The sequence below is a fragment of the Anser anser genome, assembly GCF_964211835.1.
Source record: "Anser anser genome assembly, chromosome: 20".
Lineage (NCBI taxonomy): Eukaryota > Metazoa > Chordata > Aves > Anseriformes > Anatidae > Anser > Anser anser.
In genome coordinates this window covers 9,073,153-9,100,072 of record NC_139741.1, presented here as the reverse complement: position 1 = coordinate 9,100,072, position 26,920 = coordinate 9,073,153, and the positions used below count along the sequence as shown (strand labels likewise).

The 26,920-nt window shown below is 50.0% G+C and overlaps 1 protein-coding gene and 1 long non-coding RNA gene across 2 annotated transcripts in view; one reads left to right on the top strand and one right to left on the bottom strand.

The window, feature by feature from the left end:
- CASTOR2 (cytosolic arginine sensor for mTORC1 subunit 2) overlaps positions 1–26,920 on the top strand; it is a 121,099-nt gene that overhangs the window by 81,948 nt on the left and 12,231 nt on the right. The window lies entirely within an intron of this gene.
- LOC310884562 lies at positions 1,783–26,920 on the bottom strand. The gene is made up of 2 exons (XR_014574282.1): positions 2,968–26,920; positions 1,783–2,645 (listed from the first exon to the last, which is right to left on the bottom strand). It is a non-coding gene; the product is annotated as an uncharacterized lncRNA (long non-coding RNA).

Below are 26,920 nucleotides of genomic sequence, written 5' to 3'. Positions count from 1 at the left end.
CTGAGCTTCTGCTAAGTCCTGTCATGGGACTTTATTTGGCTTTTGATTCCCTGCAATGCGCAGAGAAATTCCACTTTGCACTTCTCTGATCGTGTCTGCAGAAATGAATTTAAAATATTCTTGTCTGTGCTTACCTCCTTTACTCTCCTAACACTTCTAGTGCTGTAAAAGCAGCCAGAATGCAGTTTGCTTATGTGCTTTGTCTTCCTGTGTCAGATTGAAATGTAAACTCTTGGGGGCAAGAACCATCTTTCTGAAACAAGCACATGGCTTTTCCTGGTGGCGTCTCATCCGCTGTATTAAAACTTTTATTAAAACTTGTATTAAAAACTTAGGTGGTACAAGCCTTTAAAACAAAACTGCGTGATAAATCAAATTGCTCCCAGCTGGCAGAGCATGCTGAAGATACCAATGTCTGCTTTTCTGCTTGCACTGTTCTTTTTTTTTTTTAATTAGCACCTCCCCACGCAGGGTTTCCCTTCCCTGCAGGGTGAGCAGGTAGGAGCAGTGGTGCCCGCTCAGGAATCCGCCCTCAGAGCCCCCCTGGGTTACAAACCTCGCTTTTTGGAGGATCTCCAGAAACTGCAGCAGTTACTGCGAGTCCGAATGCCCACCATGGCTTTCAGAGAGCGGGGCTGAGGCCGTAACAGAGGAGCAGGCTCTGGCTGTGTCCAGCCGAGTAGCACCTACAGCTGGATCCAGGAACTGCTGTGGGACTGACGCTGGGAACCGTGATCCCCCGGGCCCCTGTGCTGACCACCAGTCTGCAGGTCTTCTGCACCCCCTAAGTGGTTCCTGCTTTTAGAGAGCTCAGATGAGCACTGTTTACCCATCTTCTTTCAGGCAGACCAATTTGAAAACCTCTTAACTGGCATTATTTTCCAAACCTCTCAATTCTTCTCCCTTTCGTTAAACATTTGCTTTTGTCTACGTGATGATCTGCAGTAATGCAAATAATCTCTCGCTGCATCTCAGGAGAGTAAACACTGTGGGGAGAGTTGTGGGGTTTTTTTTGTAAGTAATCTGTTTTTTTATTTTTTTTATTTTTATTTTGAATGGAAAGCAACATTTTACTAATCTTCCAAATCTGTCGGCTTAATTCTGTATTTGTTACCAGCATAACCTTTTGTCCCTGTAGCATTCTGGGCAATTTGCAACCTGTGAGAAGCTTATAGATATTTTGCTCAGCACGAGTCAGCAGAAGGCCCTGGCTTGATGAGCTGCCAGCTCTCCTGCCCCAGCCCAGGCAGGTTTCGGTGTACCTGGGGCTCGGGGGACACTGATGCAGTCTGAGAGGTGCTTCTGGTAGTTGGTGTCACGAGCCTGTGGCAGTGCCTTTAATCAATGTGCTATTAAAGAGGCCATAGACTCTCTATCACCGGGTGGTTTAAAAGAATGCATTAAATGGAATTGGGAAGGATCTAGGGGTAATGGCATCACCAGAGACTGGCTGTGTTATGCCTGATGATCGTTCAGCCTTGCCTTTTTACATTTCATATGGTGTACATTACAGATGTACGCACCTCTCAGCACCGAACAGGGAGAGAATCACGTCACGTGCTGTATAAATGTAGGAAGAGGTGGTCCATGCTCTGCAGATTTGGTCTTAAAAACCAGGCAGGCATTAGGAGATGGCATGTTAGCCCAGTATTAGAGGGGGAGAACCAAGGTACGGAGAGATGCTCTGCAAGATAATCTGTGGCAGGGCCTTGTCCCAGCCCCCCAAACCGATATTCTGTGCTCAAAATGGCCCTCTCTTTGCTGGAGCTAGTTTAAAAATACATGTCAGTGAAACAGAGCTTGCAGACCTCTTTGGCTGGGTGCCCATAGCTAATCACTGGAGACTTCACAGTGAGGTCTTTCAGAGTGTCTGTTTGATTAATGGTCCATATTTCGCAGATCTGAGGCTTTTTATTTTATTCTTAAATTTATTACATATCATTTATAAGAGTTAAATATGTTTTAATTCCATCTTAAACACGGTGAAACAATTTCTACAGTGAGGTTGGCGTTTTCACCTGGCAGCAGCATGTTTGTGGAGGCTTGTGCTTGGGACTGCAGCTGGTTAGTTGGGATTTTTTGTGCCCCTCTTGCATGCACTTCCCCAGAAGTCTCGTAAAAGTAAGAAACCAGCGAGCTCTGAACAACCACCAGGCTGAACCTCAGTGCATCGTGCCTCGAGGTGCTGAGGGATAACTGCTGCTCTCACTGGAGAGGGGATTGAGGTGTCAGGGGGGATTGATGCAAAGGTGTCTGCAGAGGGGCTGGGTGGGGAAGGGAGCTGTAGTGTGCTGAGATATGGAGATGAGCAGGCCAACAGGGAGGTGTTAGCTGCTGCCCTGTGTCACCTCCCGGGCACCGGGCTGGTGGGCTCAGTGCTTTGGGCTCAGTGCTTTGGGCTCAGGCGTGAGCACACGCTTGTCGCAGAGCAGGGGTAAAACCCAGGGGTCCTTTCTGCAGCTGCTCTCCTGCCAGGCTGCTTGCAGTGGCTGATCCCTGAGCGCAGGAGTTGCACGTGGAGCCCTTCTTAAGCAGCTCTTCATTCCCCCGCTGGCCGGGATGCTGGGAGCTGGACAAAGGAAGCTCCTGGTGGAGAAGGGCTGTCCTCTGTCCTCAGAGAGTCCAGCAGTTTTCTTTGGCCCAACCTTGAGTACGTCAGAGTGAAACCTGATTTTTAAAAGTTCACACAGTCTGCACACTGCATCCCTTCCTTTTAAATTAAACATCCTTTTTTATTGCCCCCCAGTGAGCCCACATGGCAGGAAGACCCCCAGGCGCGCTCCCATTGTGGCCGCTCTGCTTGGGGCCGGGCTGTTTGCTGCCGGCTCAAACCAAGTGCTGCAGCAGCAACTGCACGCGGCTGCTCGATAAACAGCACCCGGCCCTATCCTCAGCTGCTGGTTCCTGAGGACGTCTCTTTTTTTTTCCTCCCCCATTTGCATACATGCATGAACAAGCTGCCGATACCTGCGTACAACCACGTAGAAGGATTCGTTAACCAGGGAGTTAGCTGCTGTGCCGTGCGTGCCTGCAGCGCTTTGATCTTGGGAAGGGCACTCAGCAGCAGAAGCAATCCTGCATCCAAACCGGTATCAAAAGCCTTTATCCTGAGCACCTGGGGCTGGAGGCTCGGCAGGGCAGGGTTCTTTGAAATGAATTAGGAGCATTTCTCCCGAGAACTGGGAACATTTGTCTCTGTTAAGCTTGTTTCTGCTATTTCCCAGTGCTGCAAGTGATCAGTTATTGTAAAATCCCTTAATGGTTTTTATAGAGAAGAAAACCATGACAAATGCAAGCAAACTTGCTGCTTTTGCTTGTTTTGATACTTGTTTCTCTAATATTTTCTGTCCTAAATGACAAATGGCCGTATTCTTTGTGGTTGCTGAGGACCACTTGCAAAGCACTGCGGAGCAGGACTCCCATGCATTGATAGCTTCCCAGCTCCAACAACTTCTTGAGCCAGCTTTTCCAGCAAATTGCTTTTTTCTCAACTTAATTACTCAAGACTATAATACCTAAGTGTCAAAAGTCCACAAACCAGAGCAAGGCAGTATTCCTCATGCAGTAATATACCTCGCTACATTTGATAAGGTTTTTGTAAGCTATTCCATCTTCCCCTAACCGCATTTTAGCCCAAACCTAGCATCATCATGCCAGCTAACTCATTTTTATCCCTTCTGCTCCCACTTTGTCCTCTATTCTTATTTTTTTTTTTCACTTGCATTTACGTGACCAGCCCTGCCAGGCTTTCCTTCTACACCGGGCTGCAATTGCTGCCTCCAGAGCCACTCTCAGTAGTGGGGTCTGCTCTGTGCCACGAAAGCTTTTAAGGGCAGAAAGCCCTCTGAATTTACTCAGTGCACTCCAAGCAGCTGCATTTATATTTGTTCCCTCTCTGCTCTCGCAGGGTTGTTTTTGTTCCTGTGTGTGGCACCCAGCGATGTGCTCAGCACGATGCCTTCCCATCTAGGTAGCCCTGGTTTTGGTGTATTTATAAAGCTAGCGCGAGTTAGGAGAGCATCGGTGGCCTTACCAGATCTGGGGAGGTGGGAGAGTGAAACGGCAGAGGGGAGCAGCTAGCTAGCAAAGTGGTTATGTCAGATGATGTCTTCTGCTCTTTCTGGAATCAGCTCATTTGTTTCAAAGAGGACGAGCCTGAAAAAAGGCAGAGTTACTGAGAGTGCTGTTTGTTAGGCTCTGTGCTGGGATAACAAAAGCAAAGCGAGCCCTTGCCTAAGCCCGCAGGGCAGCGTGATGCGGGAGCTCGTGTTGTGCCACTGAACTGGTTTTTATTTTTGCCTTCAGAGGCAGAACACCCACCTCGGCTCTTTTTAGGTCCAGAGATACAAAATAAAGGAAAAGGAATATTTCCAGCTTTTGGAAACTTTCATTTTTTTTCATGCAGCACCTAGTTTGGAAGCAAAAGTCTCTGTTGCTCTGCCAGTACGGCTGTTCAGAAGAAAAGATTAAAAACATATATATATGCCAGGGGAAGATTTTAAAGGGGCACCAACTGGCATTGATCTTGCTGGCAGATAAAGCAAATTTCCATCAGCTTCTCCTCAGCATCTTCTGCGTCGTGCTCCCCTCCTTTATTTTTATCTTCTGAGCTATCATCAGTAAGAGATTAAAAAAAAAAAAATAAAGAAAAAAAGATAAACAACAACCTTCCAGTATGGAGAAATTTAGTGTCTACACAGAATCACAGCCTGTCCCTTTAAACTACAGATAAGCCTTAGTGGAATTTCTATTCTGGGAATAGTTAATTCTGTTTGAGGTTGGGCAAGAGAGAAATGCACATAGGCTTAGTAACAATATTTTTACTCCATTTGATTTTTTCTCCTAAGGATTTGCCTCCCTCGTTTGATAGAAAGTGCAATTATTGATCAATTTTCCGCTAAGAAGAAGATTTTAAAAAAATAGAAAAAGAAAAAGACGAGAGAGAAAGAAGAAACAAACAAAAAGCCCAAACGAGAGTATTTGTAGCTGTAGTGCTGTTATATAATAGCCATTATGTAATGCCTGTTGGTGCCAACTAAAAATATACTGGAAGATAACTTCCAATTCATTGAAGCATTTAACTAGCGTCATCCCAGGGTTTCTTGTTCTGGATTCAGACCCTCCTGCAGATGTTGAGAAGGGCTCACACGTCCCCTAGACCTCACAGCAACCTGTTCTGTCTCCTGTCCCTCTTTCTCTAGTCTTGTTTTTCTCTTCTACCCGAAGCTTTAGCAATGGTAAATGCCTTTTCAGACACCTCTGCTGATTGCATGTTCCACTGACCATGCTGTCGGTCCTCACGGCCCTTTTCTAATGCGTTGTTGGGCTGCGCCTTAAATGTCCGTGGTATATACTGCGTTTTCAGGAGGTGAGTGTAAAGCCTAGCAGTGAATAGATTTTGCAATTGCTTATGCGGCAGCCATCGAACGCTCGACAGCATCATGGGCTGTTTTATAGGGAGCTCATCTCCTGCAGCTGGGCTGCAGCTAGAAGGGCACTGCCTGCTCCATCCCGAGCCCCTGCGGGCTGCCGGAAGGACCTGAGGCCAGTACCCAGATGTCCAGGCAGATGCAGCTACGGAAATGGAGTAAAACCCCACGGTGCTCATGCCCAGTGCTGGAGAGGTGCGGCACGAGCTATGGTCTGCAGCAAAACACTGTCATGGTGCTGGCTGTGCCAGACCTGGAGCAGCGTTCCCAGCAGCAGGGCAGTGCCACGAGGTGGCCGTGCCTTGGCCAGGGCTTGGGACAGTGACAGCCTCAGGGGCAGGGCAAGAAGCATCACCCCTGGGAAAGCATCACCCCTGGTCCCTGGACAAGGGGACACGCAGGGCCGTGGGAGGTGACGCAGGCAGCAGCGGTGAGCTGCGCTGCTGGTGGGGACCCTGCGGGGTTTGTTGCTTGGACAAGAAAAGTTCAGATAGCCCTGGCTGAAAAAGCCATGAGCAAAAGCCCTCTTTACATCCACATATCCAGGGTTTCGGTCAGCATAGAGGTTTATGACACTACTTATCACAAAATGTCACGGGTGCTTTAGTTAAAGCCTCACAGTAGTACTGAGGAGAGGGTACCCAGACCTGTTATCACCACTGGGGAGCGGAGCCGTGATTGATGCAAGTTCTGTGTGGTCACACAGGGATTCGGACAGTGGAGTTTGGGCTCCCATCCTTTGTGGCAGTCAGTGTATGACGCTGCCGTTTCTGTTCCTGATCACAGAAAACAGAGTCGTGCCTTTCTGTACCCAGGCACTAGGACCAGGATATCAGCACTGATGGTACAAATCTGTATTCAGGCTTTTTGCTGTAGCAGATGCATCTTGTTAATGCTGTATTGCACCTCTGTGGTCAGTGACAGTGGTGGTGCCACGGCAGCAGCCAGAGGTGCTCTTATAGGTGACTGGAGATGCCGTCGAACTGTCCGAGTACTCTGGGATCACTGGTTCAGCCCCCAGTGAGGTCAGCAAAGATTTTTATTTTTCACAAGAGCAGAGGTTGAGTCCATCTTCAGGACTTACAGAGCCTTTGTTTTGTGAAGATTAACCCAAGAAGAGCCACGATTGCATCCAAGCAAGCATTATATATATGTGGCACGTTTTGCTGTTGAAGGTGCAGTAGGAGTCATTAGTACCCATAATAATTATTGTTGTTGCTATTGCTTTATTACAGCAATATAATGAAGTATGAGTGGAGATAACTCCTGGTTAAACTTAATTTCCTCTGCAGGAACAGAAACGTTGACAAACTAATGAAGGGAACCAACGGTGCTTTGCACTTGAGTTGGCTCAGTGTCAGCCACAACGGCAAGTGCAATTACATTGCATCCAGTTTTAAAGAGGGGAAAGTCCTGATAAGTGGAACTAGGATTTTGCCAGCCAAATATTTTTTTTATCTGCTTTTAAGTAATACTGCCTCCTTTCTGCCCTGTGGATGTGCTTCGTGTCGCAGCTCCTGGCCAGATGAAAGACATCTTTCTCCTGGAAGATGCCCATGTGGGAAGGGCAGGGGGTTAAAGAGAGTGACGTGAGTGCTTACTCAAAACCACAATAAATCAGATGAGTGATGATTATTTAGCACTATAGTTAGGACTCCGAGCCTCAGGCCAGTGTGATTTGCTTTCCGTGGGGTAAGATATTGCCTACAGCATGCCTGCTTACTGCCTTATTTATATAAAGAGGGACAGGGAGCCTGTGCAGAGTGGGTCTTGCCGATGTGTGTGTTAGCAGAGGCCACCCTCCCTGTGCCTATGTGTGTTAAATGCCAGGTGGCAGACAGTTGGAGAGGAGAGACGCAAAAGCTGTGGAAAAAAAGAGCCAATGGCTCTGGCGCTGCCCCGCTGGCCCAGCCGGGCGCAGCTCGAGCAATATACTTACTTTGGCTCCCTTCCCTCGCTGGCGTCATCAGCGTATTAACTGGAGATGTGGCCATGAATTTTTTAGTGCCAGCAAAGAGCTGAAAGTCTGAAACGTTGAATAGGTAACGAGAGCCGCTGCTCTGTGCGTGCTCCCCCGGGGGAGATGCACGGGGCAGGTGCTGGGTGCCTGGGCTGTGCTGGCGGAGCTGGGAAGCGCTGTGCCGCTGCCTCTGCACCCGCTGCGTGCCTCCAGCGGGGTCACCGGCACTGCTGCGCCACGGGTTCGCGAGCTCCTGGGCAAGATGTGCTGAGAAGAGCATTGATTGCGTTCTGAATAGGCAGAAATAAACCAGGCAGTACTGTATCAGCGGTATTGTTGTGTCGGATTGTTATTTAAAAGAGCGTTTCATTTGGAAGCTCTGACCAGCTCTTTGATTGGGAATCAGCTGGGTTTGTTATCGTGCCTACGTTTAAATTCTACTTTCCATTTAATCTCTTTAGTCTGCATCTTGCGTTAAAAACCCACTTGATTTTATGGCCAGAAGATGCCCTGGCTGCTCCTCCCGTAACAACTGCCTCACCACCAGATATGCCGTAGCCATTAAGCCGACCCCTGTGGTGACCTGCATATCTTTAAGCATTTAAATGAGTCCTACAAATTAGGCTTTTAGGATTAGTCATCGTAGATTTGCAGCATCATTGGTGTGTTGCCAAGGCCCCCGGTTTTGTCGCCATGACTACTGCCGCGGGGTTACGGAGGAGCACAAACTGCAGGAAAGTTTATTAAACAGAAAACTCACGTGCCAGAGCCCGGGTGGGTGAGCAGTGACGATGCACCCGCCGTGGCCGGGGGAGCACCTGGATGCTGATACCGGAGGTGGGCCTTTGGAGGGGGGAAGATGCTGTTTTCCACCCAGGGAAAAACATGTTTTGAGAAGCTGGAGAGGCAGTGGGAATGTGTGCTCAGTCCATGAAATGCCCTCATCCTGCAGGGACTGTCCCTGTCCAGCAAGGGCTGTGGGCCATGCGTGGTGCACGGAGCTGCGGGCATGGCGATCCTGTGATGGAGCATCTGCAGTAACAAAGTCCTCTGGTACCGTGTTGTTAGACCGAGGGGCGAGAACTGTCAAGTTTAGAGGATTTTTTTAAACCTGAGCACTGAAAAACAGGATGCTGTGGTTTGTCTCCAGTAGGGAATGTAGAACCCACCTGTTCTCTGCTTTCACCTATTTAGATACATGCCTGCCTTGTGCAAGGGGAAGCACCTGACCTGTGTCCACCTTCTTTTTGAGACCTTGAGACATGGGAATTGGGGCTTTAGAAACTCCAAAGTGCCATTCCTTCAAGATCTGTGGTCTTTTATCATTTGAAAACCCAGCCCCCATAGCTTTCTTTTTTTTTCTTTGTTTTGTTTTTCCCTTTGGATGTCTTCCTCTAGGACCTTTAACATGTGTATACATGAATTTGCTTGGGAGCTCATGAAGAGGTCGTGCATTTGGTAGGTTCATCCTGACGTAGTTATCGCCACGCTGTTGATGTACATGGCTCTTTCTCACAGTTGTCTCCAGTTCCTCAGCCTGGCTTCTCTGGTTCACAAGAACCTGGGACCAAAGTCTTCCTCCTGGCCAAACGTGCTGTCCTCTTTGGCACGTCTTGGACTCCATTGTTGAAGCCTTCAACAAGACAACACTAGAAATCATCAGATGTTCACCTGCACCTATCAATAGTAGTATCTACATTACAAAGCATCGTTTATAGTCCTTGAAGGGAGAAGGGAATCCACAGAACGGTTCTTAGGCCTTCAGCAGTTCTGCAGACGCTTTCTCCTGCTTTGGGCACCACTAATAAACCAGCTGGCCAGCAGCACGCTTAGTGCTGGGCAGGAGCTCCCAGAGGGCTTCCCTCCTGCAGGAATCTGCTTTTTCCATCTCACCTCGTCCCTTCTCACAGGCTTGTGGCCAAGCATCTCCCCAAGGTCAGCTGCCCCGTCTGAGTGTGGGATGCTCCCTGGGCTCTGCCACCAGCTCTGGGCCACCAGCTTACCATCCTGGCATAGAGGCCTGAGCGTTGTGTTTTGTTTGTTTGTTTTTGGAAGAGATTCTTTGAATTCAAAGCACAGCAAATTCCTGGCGGGGCAGCTGACAGTTCATGCTCTGTGAGAGCTCCGTGCCTGGGACTTACTCTTCCGTGGTCCTTCCTGACCTTCCAGCAACAGTGCCAAAAACCTCTGTCATGGATTACAGATCAAAAATACAGAAATAGAACGAACCAACATGCTGGGGTCAAGAAGGGGACAAATTCTCCTGATGCCAGCTCATATGTGTGGCCTGAAGACAAATTGCCTGTCCTGTGAGCCTGATACCGGCTGAAAATGGGACTGGCAGGGAGGGGAGAGCCTCGCAGTGCATGCAGAAGCTGGCGTGTTTGTGTGTTATATATAGGCGTATGGATGTACATGCACACAAACACTTTATATTTGCCTGCTAGCAGGCCACCACAGCCCTACTGCTTCCTCAGTTTGGAGGTTTCCCGCTTAAACCATTCTGGTTTCCCTCTTATGTTTTGTTTTTACCTCTAATTTCCCACAAATGGGCAGTCAGGGAGTTCTCCTACCACTCTCCTAAAGGTTTCCTTCCCCTGAACTAAACTGCTTTTGCAGAGGATTTTCACTTATGCAGTAAAGTGCTTGTTAGAGGTCTGTGTGGGTGACTAAATGCTGTTTGCTTTCCAGTGTCAGTCCTGTTCCATATTTGTATTTGTCCTGAATGTTCTGGAGAAATAGGGGAAAACTATGTTTTAGCATGAGACCCATCTAAGCGTAAGTGAATTTTGTGCCTATTTCTTCTATGTCTGGCTACATTGATCTCATGGTTAAGGGAGTAGAAATAAAGAAGTAAAATCCTGTGCTGTCTTGTTTGGGTGAACTGGCAGCCTCCGGAGTATACAGCCTGCCGTGGAAAGCATCTCTTTTTTAATTGCACCTAAAGTTGCCATTTCGTGGAATTTAGTGCTGGATTACCCCAAAGCCTGGCTGTCTCAGGAACACCAATGTTCTCCATAAGAAAGTGAGATTTGCACACGTGCACTGAATGAGCCTCTCTTTTGGCTGGTTTCAGCCAAATTTGCCAGAGGCCCCTCTTGGAGCCAGCCTTCCCCTTATCTTCACCCATTCATCCCTTTTATCCACTGGCATTTACCTTCATGATAACAGAATCAAATGCTGCAGATGAGGTGAACACACCATAGCGCCTCTCCCCGGGTACAGCATTGGGCCTGGCCACCTGAGCAGGCTTTGCTGGGAGATTTTGGGTGCTCCCTCGTTGCGGGGTGTTGCAATCCACCAGTGTGTACTCTTGAACTGTCTTGTTCTTTGTCACTCAGGGTAATAATTACCCAGACCATTTTACCTTCCAAATGCTTTGCAGCTATTAGTCACTCATCAGCATTCCTGAAACGACAGGGTTCATATCCCCATTGGAGAAATAAGGAAAGGGAGACAAAGAAGGTAGCAACAGAGCTTTGCAGAAAGTGTCTGCAGCCCCGGGGGACTGCTGGGGGGCTTCGTTTGCAGCCTTGCTATTTCCGAGGTGAGAGCAGTGCTTGTGCAAAGTCAGGCTCTGCGTGTCCTGGAGCGGGGAGAGGCTTTTGAAAATTGCCCCTGAATTAGAAAGTTGATTTAGGAGTTAGATCAGCTTTCCTCCAACTGCGAGGCTTGTTTGTCTGGGGGACTCGGCAGGGAGATCACGGGCGAGCTCCCAGCGAAGCCAGTGCCGTGGGAGGATGGGCAACAGTTTGAAGCCTTCCTGCGTCATTTTCACAAAGCATGAAGCAACCTGGAATGAAGAGAGGGCTCAAGTTCTGCCGAACATCAACCAGCCATGCAGAGGCAAGAGGGAAAACTGCTGTCTCCTGCCCGAGCTTTGTCTGCAGCTAACCCTTACGTTCTGGCCATTTGTATTCCTGGTTTCTAGCCTGCCCTCCTGCATCTCTCTGTATCCTGGCGAAGGAAGTGCTGTGATCAAATGTTAATGCTCAGGAAAACCTTGCTGTGAGCAGCAGTGCTCACATCCTGCTGTTTAATTTTGCTTGTCGTGGGCTACAGGGATCAGTGGTTAGGGCAGTTGGCCGCCGCAGCTTCTCTTGCACCAGGCTGCAGGGAACCATGCAAACCACGGCCACCTCCCTCCCTTCGAGTGCTAAATAACGTGGTGTGTGCGATCTGTAATGCTCCTTATCGGGGCCTGGCTTTGTTTACTTGCATAATTCCCTCAGTGCCTTACCAGATTAGCATGATTTCAAAGTGTTAAGAGCATCAGTGCCTGAAAGAGTTTTGCTGTCAGCTTGCCTCGGCCTCCCCCATTCAGATTAGATGCAAACACATCCTTGATAATAGAAAACCGTTTGGACAGAGGTGGTTTTCCTTTCATCCTAGATGAATAATAGAAGCATGGAGACCTGTTAGCGAGGAGCAGGGCTTTCTCAAGTGGCTGCTTTAATCCTTGCTGTGTCTCTGGTACCTGGCTTTTCTGCAGGCTCGTGTTTAGGAGCGGCGGTGGCAGAAGCCCCATGTCCTGCAGCAAAGGCCGCAGCCTCTGCAAGGACACTCGCTTCTCCAAAAGGGACCGGTCCTGAGCCTCGTCGTGGGCCTGGGCCTAGCCCTAAGCAGGCTGGCATTTGCTTGGGACCTTTGCTTTGTGGCCAGACCGCACCTCATGCCCATGCACGTACCCAGCACAGCCGGGGCTGCTTATGAGGTACCTTTACTTTGCTTGGAGCGCTGGATACAGCAGAGAAGGCTGAAGCTTTGGTCTCTGGGCAGGTATCTTTAGCCCCAGCCAGTCCCAATCTGCTTGTTGCTGCTCTCCTTGTTCGTGCTGTGCCCTGCTGCATGGGAGCAGTGTCGGCTGCCCCCCTTTTGCCTCACAGAAACATCGGCCAGCTGGGCCTGTATCCGAGCTTGGGCTCGGCTGGAGCCCACCGCTGACTTCGGTACCCAGGAAGATCTGTCGTTGCTCCTGCTTGCTCTCAGCCTTCCCTCACCACCCTCCCCTAAAACTCCCACCCCTCAGCTTGCTGAATAATTTCAAGGTGCTAATTGCCCCACGCTGCAGTTGATGCATTGATCTGGAACGCAAACAGTCTCGAGGTAATTTTCTCTCAGAGCCAGCCTGGGGCTTACGCAAGTGCTGGTGTTTGTTTCCTTGTTTTTAATTTCCTGCAAAGAAAAGCTTTTGTGTTGCTCTTGACAAGATGCCTGTGCCTCTGTTTCAGCGGCTGCTCCGTCAGGGCACGTGGGTCTCGAGGAAAACGGACACTGACAGTGCCCGTTCCTTGTGAAACCGAGGTCTGTGGGTGCGAGTTGGAAGTCCTAATCGGTCACGTCCCTCCGTCAGAACTGCACTCTGCTCCTCGGGGTATCAAGTGGCTGCTCTTGCTCATCATTAGCCCAGCCTTTGGAAAGGCTGGGAGCATCTCAGACTCGTCCTGTTAACTAAATACTTGTTCTGTTAGCTAAATCCTTGGAGCAAAGCTTGCTCATCCCTGAGGACTCTGACATCCTTGCTGCGGCAGCTGGCCACAACAGAAGAGGGCTGGCTACCAGCCCCTGGAGAACACAGCACGCACCCTGTGTGGCAAAGAGTTAATTTTCCTGTAGCTGTTGCTACCAGTCGCCAGCAGAAGCCTTGTGCCGAAGGTTGGGCTGGTTGTGCTGAAGGTTGTGGTGCTGGTTGTGCTGTGTGCTTGCAGGGTTTGAGCCGTGGAGGGGCGGGGGTGTGCAGATGATGTAATGTGAGCAATTCCCGGTGCTCTGCAAGCAGGAGGCTGTGCAAAAATAAACCCATCGGCAGCCGTTTCTCTCCCTGTCTCGCAGGCGCAGGTTCAGTTTGCCTGCAGGATTTGCTCTCGTACCTTTTAAATAAAATGGGTGGTGGTTCTGCTGAGCAGGGAGGAGGGCAAGGCTGGTGCTGCAGCCCTGGGCCAGGGTGGCGATGGGGAGTGGAGCGCACGCAGGATGGTGCTGGTGGGGCTGTGCACGGGGACGAGCACCCCTGCACCCCTCCGGGACATCCACCTCCGTCAGCAAATTGTGGAGCAAACTTTGCATCTGATTCTGCATCAGCCCTGCCTGCGGGTGGCGTGCGTGTGTAGGCAGCAGTGAACAGCAGTCGTGTACCCCAGCCAGCTGGGCAGAGCTGGAGGACAGCTCCCGGGTGTGCACATAAGGAGGTGGGAGCAGGGAGGTGGTGGCACCGCGTGTGCTCCCGGCCTCTTGCCAGGCTGCCTGGTGAGCGCCTGCCAGGGGCAGATCTGTCGGAGGGGAAGGTTCACGCCAGCAGTGTGTCACACCGTGCCCTTGCAGGGAAGGGAAGCTGGCTTACGCACCAAGCCGTAGCTTTAAGGATTTCACCAACAATTGGAAAATTTCTCGTGATGCTTTTTCAAAAGCATCTGCATGAGTGAGTGTGTGCAGCCCTCACACCTGTGTGTTCAGCTTTCCAGAAGTGGCAAGGATTGGTGACACCTCTAGAACACTTCAGCACCTCCCAGCCAAGGAAAGGTTTTCTCACTTCAGACAAAATACTGACATACCCCCTCTGTCTGTCCTCAAATAAAACAGGACATGGGAGGTAGAAATAAAGAAACAACTCACAAAATGGAGACTGAGCTGCTGCGAAGCCCCTTCCCAGCACTGTCCTATGTCACCTGCATGCCTGCTGCTGGCAGGAGACGTGGATGGAGCAGAGCTCAGCTGGTCTGTGTGGCTGGTGCCCCCCCCGGTCTGTGATTTTTGCAGTGATGGCTTCAGATGGCAAGTGGCGAGCAGGTGTCATCCTCGGGACGGTGGGCTGGGTAGCAAGCACTCCCCTGTTTCTCTCTGGTTCACCCACAGATGTGCAGGTATGTCAGTGGTGCCCCGAAATCTGTTTTTGAACTGGTTTAAGTTCTTGAGAAGTGTTCTGGAGCCATTCTGCAGTCTCAGAGTGAGACGAGAACACCCGAACAGCAGACCTGTGTGATCCTCTGTCACTTGGACACTACTGGCACTGCCTCTGGCCTGACTCAGTGTGGCCATTGGTGTGGATCCAAAACATCTCCAAGAAAGATTTCTTCTCTTCCACATCCGCTAACTGGAACAAGGGGTGAGGGCATTTAGAAAAACAACTCCAAAGGTCAGAGAGCTTGGAAATTTCATGTAAACAGATTTACTCTGCAGAGACTTGCTCTAGCACTGCTGTGTATCAGAGACCCACCTGAACGTTACAAATGGCCTCCCTCATTCATTTCACTGCCGTAGCCTTGTCTGTAGCTCTGGACACAACCTGAGAAGACACAAGTGTTCTCCTCCTGTTTCGTGGGGTGGCAGATCACAGCACCACAGCAGCACATCCAGGAAAATCGATCCCTTGCACCCGCAGGGAGCTCAGCTACACTAGGCTCTGCTTCTTGCCACAGCCTTCACTCCAGGCTGGGGGAAGGACTGGTCAGCCTGGGGGCTTCCTTGAGGCCAGCAAACATCGATGCTCGCAGCAAGGTCCTTGCGAGACTCCTCAGGTACAAACTCCCGAGCCAGCAAAGGGAGAGGGCTGAGCACATGAGCTCACGTGGGTCTGAAGGTTTGTGCCGGGTGCTTCCAGTGAAGCTGCTCGAGGTGCAGCAGGTCTGGTAGGTGTGCAGCAGAACACATCACCGTTCAGGCATGCCAGTGGTTGGTGTGGGACATGAGGAGACCCCAGGCAGCGTTTCTGGCCTCTGCCTGCAGCACCTGGAAGGCTGCAGCGTAGTGCTCAGCGGTTGTGGAGTTCAGCTCTCCGTCACAGCACACAGAGATGCTAGAAGGTGGGGAAGCTGAGACTGGGAGGAATATTTGCAGGTTTGAGAGCAAATGTATCTTGCTTCACATGGCTGAAGATCTCTCTCCTTGCGTTGCAAACTCATTCTTTTCTCCCCTGGGAAACCCTGGCCTTTCATTGCTGCAAGACGATCCAGCTGCACTCCAGATGCAGACCAAAGGAGTCACTTGTTTTGCTTGTAGGTTGGAGCCTGATGGAGGGAGAAGAAAGCAACTGATTGGATTTCTGCAGCTGTTGCTGTTTTTCCTGTTTCACAGTGAAAGAAGGCACGGAGACCCCTCAGCTCAGTGGTGCGGGCACTGCTGGGGATGGCTCCAAGTGCCCCGGCACTGCGGACACAGGTGGCTTTGGGAAACCTGAATGAAAATACCTGGAGGCAAATACAGGGGAGCTCCTTCCTGGAAGAGCACCTGGCCGGGTGGCCAAGCTACATCTCCTAAGCTCTTGCTTATTTCTGGCCTTACTGCTGTAATACCTGGGAACCGCAGTTGAGCTCAATGCTCTGTGCTGCCAACATTTTACATGTGTTTCATCAGACGAGGACTTTAACAGCCAAATATTTAATGTGGAAGGGAAACGCAGGTAAAAGGAGGTGATGCGATGTGCCTGAGGTCACCTCACAAGCTAGTGGCAGATGAGGGTGGGTGAGCCGTGTCTGTTCGGGCCAGACCGCTGCAGGGTCAGCATCCACCTGCAGCACCTTGACCCCTGCTACTGCCCCAGCGTCCCTGCGCCCAGCCTGCCCCTGTCCTGCAGGGCCACAGCACCTGCAGAACATCCTGCAGCCCTCAGCATCAGAGAGCATCGGAGTCCGGGAGACAGAGAGAGACGCTGCTGCTGCAGGCAGGAGAGCATTCGTCTTGAAAACTGGTTCCTCCAGAGAACACCAAAGGCTGCAGGAAGTCAGCAAAGCTTCATCTTTTCCAGCATGTGGGTGATGTGTACTCCAAATCCCTTGTATTTAAAAGAGAAATAAGCAATGGGGTTGAGGAGGAATGCTTTTTAATTATTTATCTGAATATTGATGAAATTACGTGGGCCCCTCAGCATTTCATTACACATTTTCAGTGACAAAAAGCCTTCCTACCTGAAGAGCACTGTATTCATCAGTGCACCCTTCTCCCATAAGAAGCTTCCATGAACTTGTACGAATGTCTGCCTGCTGTTTGGTGGCAATTTGGATGGTCACCAAACCCAGGCATGCAGCTGTACAGGTGAGCTGTGTTCTGCTGGAGGACTCCCTGCCCTCAGCAGCTCCTGCAAACACCTCGTCTGCAGGGCACTGCGGGCAGGATGGGACCCACATCTCCAGCTTGGAAGGGCATCTGCCAGCACCTACATCTTCGAGGTCAAAAGCAGCAAGGCAGGGTGCAGCAGACTTTCATCCCCTGTGCTTACTCTTCACCACCTTGGTGGCCAGCTGCTCTTTAATCCTCGCTTTGCTTGCTGGATCACTGTGCCGAGCAGGCAGCAGAAGTGCAGCCCATGCCGAGAGGCCTGAGGTGCAGAGATACAGCCCCATCCCTGCAAGAAGAGAGCAGAGTGCCAGGATCTCTCTTGCAGCCTCTGGTGTTTCAGTGGGGAGCCAGCAAAAGCCCTGAGGTGCCAATATCCCCAGTGAAGGCACGTCTGCCGGGTGCTTTCTTCTCTCTATCTGCAGTGCAATGTTGAATTGGATCATTCAGGGCGCTGGTCTCTTTTTACAGGTGACAAATGATAGTTTGTGAGGCAACAGCCTCCTGGGGAGGTTTGGGTTGGATATCAGGAAGAATTTCTTTCTGGAGAGGGCGATCAAGCCTTGGAACAGGCTGCCCAGGGAAGTGGTGGCGTCCCCATCCCTGGAGGTCTTTGAGACGTGGACGTGGCACTAAGGAACGTGGTTTGGTGATGAGATTGGGTAGGTCAGGTTGATGGTTACACTTGGTGATCTTGAAGATCTTTACCAACCTGGAAGATTCTATGAGTCTGTACACTCTTAGCCACGCTGTCTCTTTTAACAGGAGCAGAAGTCTTTGCAAACGTTAAGGTACCTTCATTACGGTGGGGGAACACAGGCTTGCAGCTGGCCGGGGCTGTGCACAGTGGGCGAGCATTGCCAGGCAATGGGGCACTCCAGTTCTGGCCCAGTGGTGCCAGGTGATAGCTGATGAGTGCTCAAGCACATGCATATCATGAACTGGAGGTATCGGGAGCATTTCTGGGTGCAGCACACTGCGGCAGCGCTGGGCTTCAACACGAGAGCGCCGCGAGACCCAGCCCAGCAGCATGCGATGCCGGCTGTGCGCCTCGGTCCAGCTGTAGCTGGGACTGCTTGCTCTGCGTGCTCCGTTTGTTGGCAGAGGAATGCAGCACGGGTGTGAAGATGAATCTTTCTGCCTCTACTTTTTAAAGGAAGGAAAAGCACAGACATTTTTAACCTGGCTTTTGGAGGCTTTTTACATACATAGCAGCGTCTGATAACAATATCCAGTTTATTTTATCTCTTTCCCAGGAATGGGCTTTCCAGGTTCCTCTGCTTGCTGTTTTCAGGCAGCAGAGAGATCCTGAATGGCTTGGGGTGGGTAAAAGTCACTGGCTTGTCTCCTCAGACCCAGCGGTGAGCCAGGAGTATTTGATTGCTGGAACTAGCCCAGACTCCTGTCTGCACCCTTAATTGGGAAACAGGGATGGGGATGAGCAGGGGACTCCAGAGGTGTAAATAGATCAGTCAGCCACATGGCGTCATCTCTGCTCTGTACAAACGCAGCTGAGGACACGCTGAGCAGAAAGAATAATTTTAATTAGCACGTACTCCTTCCCAGGCTCCGTGACTAGTGTAAATACATCGCCTCTTCTGCTGCTTTCAGCAGCCTAGCTAGGAAACTTTCCAGGAAGGTGCTGTACGGGCACGTACCTCATCTCATTCCTCAAAACCCATGTGGGCCGTGGCCACGTACGCAGAGGTGAAGATCACTTTGGCATCTGCTGAAAAAGGGACACGCGTCTTCCAAATAGGCAAAGAGAAGCAGCAATAAACTGTCCTCTTCCATCATCCATGGCATGGAAGTTGTACCCGGGATGTGTTTTGGTAACGGTACGTACGTGGTAAAAATACACTGACTTCTCTGCCTTTGAGCATGACATCTCCAGTGCTGTCAGAACAACGTTCCCACTTACTGCATGCGGATATGTGGGCAGATCTGGAGCAGTGAGAAGCTGCACAGCGTTACGTCCCCCCTTCCCAACAAACTCTTACAAAGGTCTTGCTCGAGAGCTGCTCAGCTGTAGTGCCTGCAGAAGCAGTTGTGTTTCACGTGCCAGTGGATGGGGCTGGTTAGGTTATTAGGTCATAGAGATCGTAGAACCACAGAACGGCTTGGGTTGGAAGGGGCCTAAAGGTCATCCAGTTCCAACCCCCTGCCAAGGGCAGGGATGCCACCCACCACACCAGGCTGCCCAGGGCCTCGTCCAGCCTGGCCTTGAACACCTCCAGAGATGGGGCATCCGCAACCTCTCTGGGCAGCCTGTGCCAGTGCCTCACCGCCCTCTAAGTGAAGAATTTCCTCCTAACCTCTAATCTAAATCTCCCATCTTTTAGTTTAAAGCCATTCCCCCTTGTCCTTTTACCATTTGTCCATGTGAAAAGTCCCTCTCCATCTTTTCTATAAGCCCTGTTAAGTATTGAAAAGGTGCGAGGAGGTCTTCCCGGAGTCTTTTCTTCTCCAGGCTGAACATCCCCAGCTCTCTCAGCCTGTCTTCTCGGGAGAAGTGCTCCAGCCCTCTGATCACAAGGGCAGAGCAGAGGGGCACAATCACCTCCCTCCCCTGCTGCCCGCTCCTCTGTTGATGCAGTTGCCCTTCTGGGCTGCAAGCACACACTGCCGGCTCACGTTGATCTCTTTGTCCACCAGAACCCCCAAGTCCTTCTCTGCAGGGCTCCTCTCAATGAGTTCTTCTCCCAGTCTGTGCTCATGTCTCGATTGCCCCAACCCAGGTGCAGCCCCTTGCACTTGCTGAACCTCATTAGGTTCACGTGGGCCCACTTCTCAAGCTTGTCCAGGTCCCTGTGGATGGCTTCCCTTCCTTCTTGTATCGACTGCACCACTCAGCTTGGTGTCATCTGCAAACTTGCTCAGGGTGCACTTGATCCTACTGCTGATGTCATTGATAGAGATAATAAACAGCACCGGTCCCAGGACAGACCCTGAGGGACACCACCTGTCACCAGCCTCCACTTGGACATGGAGCCAGTGACCACCACTCTCTGGCTGCAGCCAGAGATGCTTTACAAAAAACCATCCCCGTTGTTTGAAAATTCAGAATACTCATGTGCCCCTGCAAATCGTTTATGGGGACAGTGAAGCTTTGGTGCTTATTGCTGAGCTGACACAGTCTCTTTCCAGTTGCTCCTGAAAAATATTCTGTATTAACTCAGCTGCTGCCTCTGGCTAGGAGCTACTCCTCACTGTGCCTGAAGGATTGCCCTGGGTGAGCAAGGTGATCTGGGAGGTAGGGAGCCGAGTATCCCGATTTTTAGAAAGTAAAGGGGGGATGAGCATGTTTGTAATTCCTCTCCAGTGAAGGGCATGGATAACTGTCTTCCTTTGAGTAATAACAGTAGTTTGTCAGATGGACATGGGACCTGGGGTCACTGTGTGCAATCCCCTGTGTGTGTGATTTGTCCTGTTTGCACAAGTAACGTGAAATTCAAACTGGTCATTACGCTGGGTAGAGTTTGATGGAACTGCCAGGAAAACACGAGAAAATTGCACTGGGTATGTTCGTCCATTCTGGTGTAAACCCACGAACGGCCTTTTAGATTGAGTTAATCCGTAGTTGAAGGAAAACCCGTAATGGCAGGCAGGGACCAGGAGAAGATAAATCTCACATGGGAAATGGCTGCATGGCTTGACGTGCTTCGGGAGCCCTCGCAGGAGGTGCAGACCTGGGCAGAGCTGGGCTGAGTGCTTTGCAAGCTTCAGCTGCCTGGGGCTTGGGGACAGAGACTTTGCCAGGCTCTGGCTGCTTGTTTTCCCTTCCTTGTCTTCTTTTCCTCCTTTCCCTTTGTCTGCCTTTCATGGTCTTGATAGTGGAAAGTGAGAGACCTTTGCCTTTCAAACCTACCTGAATAACCCCAGAATAGCACTAGCACCAACAGCTTCCTCCCACAGCAGTGAGAAAGCACATCACCCTGGAAAAATCTTCAAAGAGGCCAGAGCAATGCTTCCCTGTTCTTCCCATTCTTACTCTGTTTTCAGACACTTCAATCTTTGCCAAATTCCCTTTCTGGGCAGAAATTTTCCATGCTGTTTTTCTCCATAGTGCTGATTTTTGCATTAACTGTGAAATGCTTTGATGGTGAGATGTGTACAAACCCCAGCTAAACAGGTCAGCTGTTTCTTGAGAGCAAGGCTTAGAGGAAATGTTATTTTTTGTACCCACTTTATAGGTAGGAAACTGAGGCACAGAAGCATTGAGGCTAAATATATAAAATGTCAAGCTGTCATTTCCTCACTGCAGAGTGTTTGAGTTTATGAACCTAACAATGTTCTTTTGACAGTTTTGTGAGTGGGATAATACCTAAATAGGAAAATGAGATGACGGGTTTCACAGCTTCCCTATTGAGGGAGTTTGGAATAAGAAACTCAGTTCTGCATGTTCTGTTAGATAAAAATGCCAAAAACACAGAAGCAGGCAGTTGGAGATGGTGAGGATCCCCGGCTGTCGATGCAGCCCTGCAGAGGTGCCTGGGCATCCCATCAGGAGAAAATAGGGGGCAAAGAACAGTAATAAAAGAGACAAAAGTTGAAGTTTTCTGGTCCACTGTGGTCCTGGAGAAATCTGCCATCCCATTCCCTGGTAGCATGTGGTATCTAATGAATGCTTGGAGCAACCAGCACTTAAAAGATCCCTGATGTCCTGCAGGATCAGACATATCGCTGCCAGCTTGTGCCTCCAGGGATGACCCAGAACACATGTGGGTCTGGAGGCATCACATTCCTTGTGATGTGACTCGTGCTGGCAGGACTTTCTCCTCTGCCTGCTTCTGGCACCCATCATGTCCAGCATCACCCTCTGAAGAGGGTGGCAGCTGACCAAACCACTAACATAAAAGGAGAAAAAAAATTTGCAAAAGCCGCTTGTTTGCAAGCATGCCGACCTCTTCCCAGGACGAGCTCAGACTCATTGAATGATTTCAGCTGAATCAGAGCTGTGCGATTTTCTTCCTTCTCTCCTGCACAGAAGCATTAACTTTTTGGACCTAATCACCTTGTTTCCCAGCACAAAGCCAGGCGATGCGCTTTCATCTCACCCGGCTATTGTGCTCTGCTAAGTCCCTCGGTGTGAGAGCACTCCATGGCACTCGAATCAAACCGACGCAGAGGACTTTCTGCCTGGCAGCCATCTCACACCGTGCTGCAAACGCCTGCGGGGCTTACTGAGAGTTGGTGTGGCAACGACACTGCCTTTGCTCCCAGTTATTAAGTGTGAAGCTGGCGGTGCATGTGCCTAGATGCAAAAGAAAGGATATTTGCATCCTCTGACAGGTTATGATTGGCACTGTAACATCCCCAAGACATTCTTCGCCCTGGTGGGGTCCCTGTAGGGGAAGCTCAGCAGTGGATCACTTTGGCTTGTGGCAGAGCAAAGCGAGGAATGGGGCGTACTGCAGCAATAACCCAGGTGATTTTGGGGTGGTGAGGACTGGGACACAAGGAGCTGGGCATTGCACCGGCTCCAGAGCTGTTTCTGAATTTTAGCACACCACAGAAACTGATAAAATGACATCTCTACCCCAATTTCAACCCACTTGCATTGCTTTCTGGAAGTGAGAGAAACAAAGCACCCCGGTTCTTAGCATTAAAGGAGTATTACTTTGCATAATCTCTCCAAAAATGTGAGTCTCAGGTGCTTATCCTCTTCCCACTCTCCCCAAGAGCTCGTGTGGCCAGTTTTCACGGTGTTCTCAAGAATAAGAAGCCTCTGAGAGGTTTCCTGAGCAGGGACATCCAGTTCAAACACATACACTGTGTTAGGTATCAGGGAAACCAGGCCAGTGGGTGCTGGAAACCCACCCTGGGCATCCTGGCTCCCCATGGGCTCGTTGATGCTCTGGCCTACTGTGCGCTCATCTTGGCAGCACCCAGCTGCAGCGCCTGGTGGCATCTCATCCCCTCCTCGGTGACTGCGTGACAAAGCCGATCGAGAAGTCAGAGAGATGCCCGGGCTTTGGATCAGGCTTTACGACCCGAGATAATCCCTCGCTTCATTATAAGATAGGATTTTAAAACTGCGGAGCAACGGACAGCTTCCACTGGGCAGCGGGAAGAGAACCTTTTAATAAACATAAAAATCATATTAAAAATATATGTACATAAACTGTGCTGCCACATAGAGGCATGGGTGACAGCTCTCCCAATTTATCATGAATTTTGCAGTTGGCAGCACTTTTATTTTTAATGCCTGACCATTGGAGTCCTACTATTGCAGGAGCTTTTTCCTCTTATCTTTTTAATGCAAGCAGGACTCTAGCTGTCATTTTTGCAGAGGGAGGCTATAAAAGGTGAAATAAGTACAGTGTAAGGGATCTAAAGCCAGAAGGCTGCTAAAAAAAAAAAAAAAAGCACAGTAATTTTTAATTTCATTATTTTTCAACATTCGGAGTTGGCCATGGCTGAAAACATAAGCCCTATAATGATGAATTGAATGAGCAATTGTTTCACCCAGAGTACTCTGCTATAATGCGAAAATTTGTGTACCGAGTGAAGGTAGGTGCTTAGGAAATGATCCAACATATCACACCAAAGAAACAAACCAGCGTAGCACCTTCATTTCCCTCCAAGCACCGCAATAAATCCATCATGTATCTATGGTTTCATTTGAAAGCTAATAGGTGTCCTCAAGTGCGTATCTGATTGCTGTTAAGTTGGAACAAACTCTGCAGGAAACGGGGAAGTGCATTTGCACCGTGGAACCCTTCATTTTCCAGTTACTGTCATGGCCCCTTAATTTAAGCCCTTTGAGTAAATTGAACCCATTTAAATGAGGTGCAGGAAGACGAGTTCTGGTGGTGATGTGCTTTCAGAGCATTTTGCCCATTTTCCGGCAGGAGGGCTCTCCCAGCTCTTTACGTCCTGCCCCACAGGGTGCACAAGGCTTAAGGGTCCCAGGAAAACAGGACAGGCAAACACAAAACATTGCTGTTCTCCCACAGCTGTAAGCAAGGAGACTCCTTCCCTGCTTTCCCTACGAGCTGGAAGCTCATCATCCTGCCCGGCATCCTCCCAAAGGTATTTTCGGAGTGCCACGGGGAGCCCGGCTCGCCGTGCTTACAGCATTTCCTAGTGCTCTGGAGGCAGCCGCTCAATCCTTGCTTGGGTCTCGGCCAAGGTTTGTTGTCCTCACTGGAAATGGTATTGATTATTTGTGCTCAGGAGCCAATTATGGCTGGTACGACACTCACCAGCTCGCGGCCCAGGGTGGCGTGTGCCACGGAGGCTGCTTTCCTTCAGCTGCGCCTGCCAAATGGGCCAGCGAGGTTCTGGATGATCACGGCTTGCGTAGGTTGGTGGGGTTGGAAGCCAGCTAAGGTGGGTGAAATGGCAGCTGGAGTGCGTGACCTGCCAGCGGTGGTTGTGGTGACGGGCAGAAGATAGTGGTGACGGAGCCTACAGGAGCAGAACCGCTCCTGTGGGCCTTCTGGCAGCAGGCTTGTGAAGTGTTACACAGCCGAAACACCAAAACCAAAAGGCTTCGCTCCAAATCAGGCTCCAAAACCCTGCTCGTAATTAACAGAGCTCAACCCTGACTTTGTAGAGGTCCTTCTCAGCCCGAGGTGAGGTGTCCCCTCTGGTCAGAAGCAGGAGTGATGAGCCAGCAGTGAGGGGATCTTGAGAGCCCGATGGAGGGATCTGTGCGCCGGTCCTGTGTGGGGAATGCCTCGGTGCCAAAGCCACAGGGCATCAGGAGATGGGGGAGATGATGGAGGTGGTGGATTTGGTGGGTTGGGGCTGAATCATGGACGGTTCCTCATTTTGCTCTTTATTTATTACCTTCATCTGCCTCACTGAGTCTGCGTGAATGTTCGTTTGGTGTTTTCAGCTCCCCTTATGCTTGGTGCCTTTAACAGCTTCCTGGGCAAAGCACCTTCCCACGTGGCTTATTCAGTGCTATTTAGACGAATTTGTTGAGCTTCTAGCCTGGGTTTGTTTCAATAAAGTTTGGGCTGTACCTTTCCATCTGGCTGCCTAGTGGGAACAGTGTCCAGAGGTGATGCTTTCAGTCACTATATGGCTTTTGCACAATTAATTGAATTATGAGAAGCAGGTTACTTAAACGAAAAAAAATGACCCTGTCACACTTCGCAGGGCCTGTTAAACCCATAAAAACAAACATGATCAACACTGCCCAGCAATTACTGATGCAACTGGCAAATTGGCCTCCCTGCCCCGTAATGAACAGGTCGACGAGGTCTTCTTGGGGCCGTCCTCCAGCACCACAGCTGCCGGAGGGAATCGCAGTAATGCCTCCGTCCACCGAGCAGTGCTGCATCTGCCATCACATCCCTGACCCAAAACAGCTTACTGGTATTTAACGGGCTGTAATCACGTCACCCATGCACAGCAGGAGAATATTCTCCTGGGAAATGAGCTGTGATCTCTTCTCGCTGCTGGTGGCAAATCGCTCGGAGAATTGGGCGCGCTGGGGACGTGCTGGCTGCGGGTGGGACAGGCCATGGAGTGCAGGGACTGGGGCAACCGCCCTGCCTGCTACTTTGGGGGTGATTTTGCAGAGAGGAGAGGTGCCACTTGGCCCTGTGGTGGTTTAGATGCCTGCCTGCTTTAATGGCTCTGGGATGCGGGAAATGGAAGTGTAAATACTGATGACATGTAGGTGCCTTTCCTGCACTCGCCTGCTCCGTGGTGCCAGGGAGCAAATACATGTCCAAAGAAGGAACACATCTTTTTTCTTTTTTTTTTTCTCTCCTTTTTATTTGTTTCTCAGGCAAGGAGCAGAGCTGGGAATAAAGGAAAAAAGGTGTCAGCTGGTTATTAGATCAGCAGCAGTTGTTTTGAGCCCTAGCTTCTCCATGCCAGTTGATGTAGTAAGCTTTGTTTTGGGGGTACCTTCCTGATGTGAAGGGCGATCTGATCACCAAATGGTATTTTGCTGCCATAATTTTCTGCAAGCAACTTGCAGTGGTCTCTCCGAGGTAACATGCTGTTGATTAATGCACAAACTTACCCAATCTCCCTGGTGCCCAGTTTTCATTCCGTGCAAGCTCTGATTATTCAGTAAAAAAGAAACATTGGCCTATGAAGCTAAACATCAAAATGCAAAAGCAGAACCCTCAGTGTCCCCACTGTTTGCAGTGTGTTTGCTCAGGGTTATTTTCATGCCATACACAACTGAGGTTATTGAGGAGAGCAAAACGAACAGTGTTTGTTATTCAGTTCTTTTTGGGTTTTCAGCACTATCCTCGTCTCAGAGCAGCGGTGCCTGGGGATTCAGGGAGTGTGAGGTTACGAATTTATTACATGGTGTGTGGAGCTGTACAGAAACAGCTCCCAGAGGCCTCCCTGAAGGAGAAGGAAAGGATACAGCATGGAGGAGCCAGGAGTGGGTGGATGGAGTAGGAGACGTGGGTACGGACATGGCGCAGTGTGCCTGTGGTGTCGAGGGCTGAGTGCAAGAGCAGCAGTACTGCAATTTATGTTTTCAGACTGCTGGGCTGCTCTAACCTCTAGCAAAGTGTGTAGCTTTCCTCTGGGACCTCCGTTGAGTCTTTGCTGGCTGAATCTGCATCTGAGGTCAAGTTCCTTAAGCCAAGGAGATTTAACTGGGATTATGCATTTGTGAGTCTGGCTCTGGCTCTGAACTGTTTGTTTCTGCAATTTGCCAAACCAAAATCCAAAGTCCAGACAATCTTAGAGAAGGTTATACCTTCATTCCAGAGTCCGTGTCTGGTTTTACAGGCAGTTAATACATTAAGGTTTCTTTAAAACAGTTAGAAATTTGTATTAAGTGGTTTAAGTACAGATTTTGAGCACCTTAATGACAATAGACTAGAAGCAAATGGAATGGAACTGGGGTTATTCTTAAAACGATTTCCTTTACCTCACTGTGTTATCACCTTGTAATCTCTAGTGCGTGTGTTATACCATCCGTCCCTTATAGAGCCGTGGGGTTCCTGGCTTCTGCATTAGAGATGGAGGCAGCAGACTGCAGATGCACAGGGGTCCTGCTCTGCACCTCCCACGCCTTGCCCTGGCACACAGGCTCCTCCATCAACCTCCGTATCAAGTCCAGGAGGAAAAAAAAGGGTTTAGAGCACGAAAAGTAAATTAAAAAAAAAAAAAAGAAGAAGAAAGAAAAAGGGAGAAAAGCTTGAGTAAAGCAGTTGGAGAAATAGGGTGGTAGAGGAGACTGAAGTCAAAGACCTCAGGCTGTTTCCATGTGTGGATGTCAGCAGTGTGGGTCACCAGCATCCAAGCAAACAGCTGAGGCTCACGTAATGCCCTCTGTCATCCCTGGAAATCTGTGGGAATCCTGCAGTGAAGTTGGTGTGGTTGGTTTATCTAAGAAGCAGCACAGCACCAGGCTGTGAAGTGGTGTGGGGTGCCCAGGAGGCTGGCTGGATAAGTGGGCTCATCTCATTCCTTGCACTGAGGTCTGTGCTAACCACGTACAAATCAGATGGTGGACACGGCTCTCTCTGCTGCTAAAATAAACCTCTGT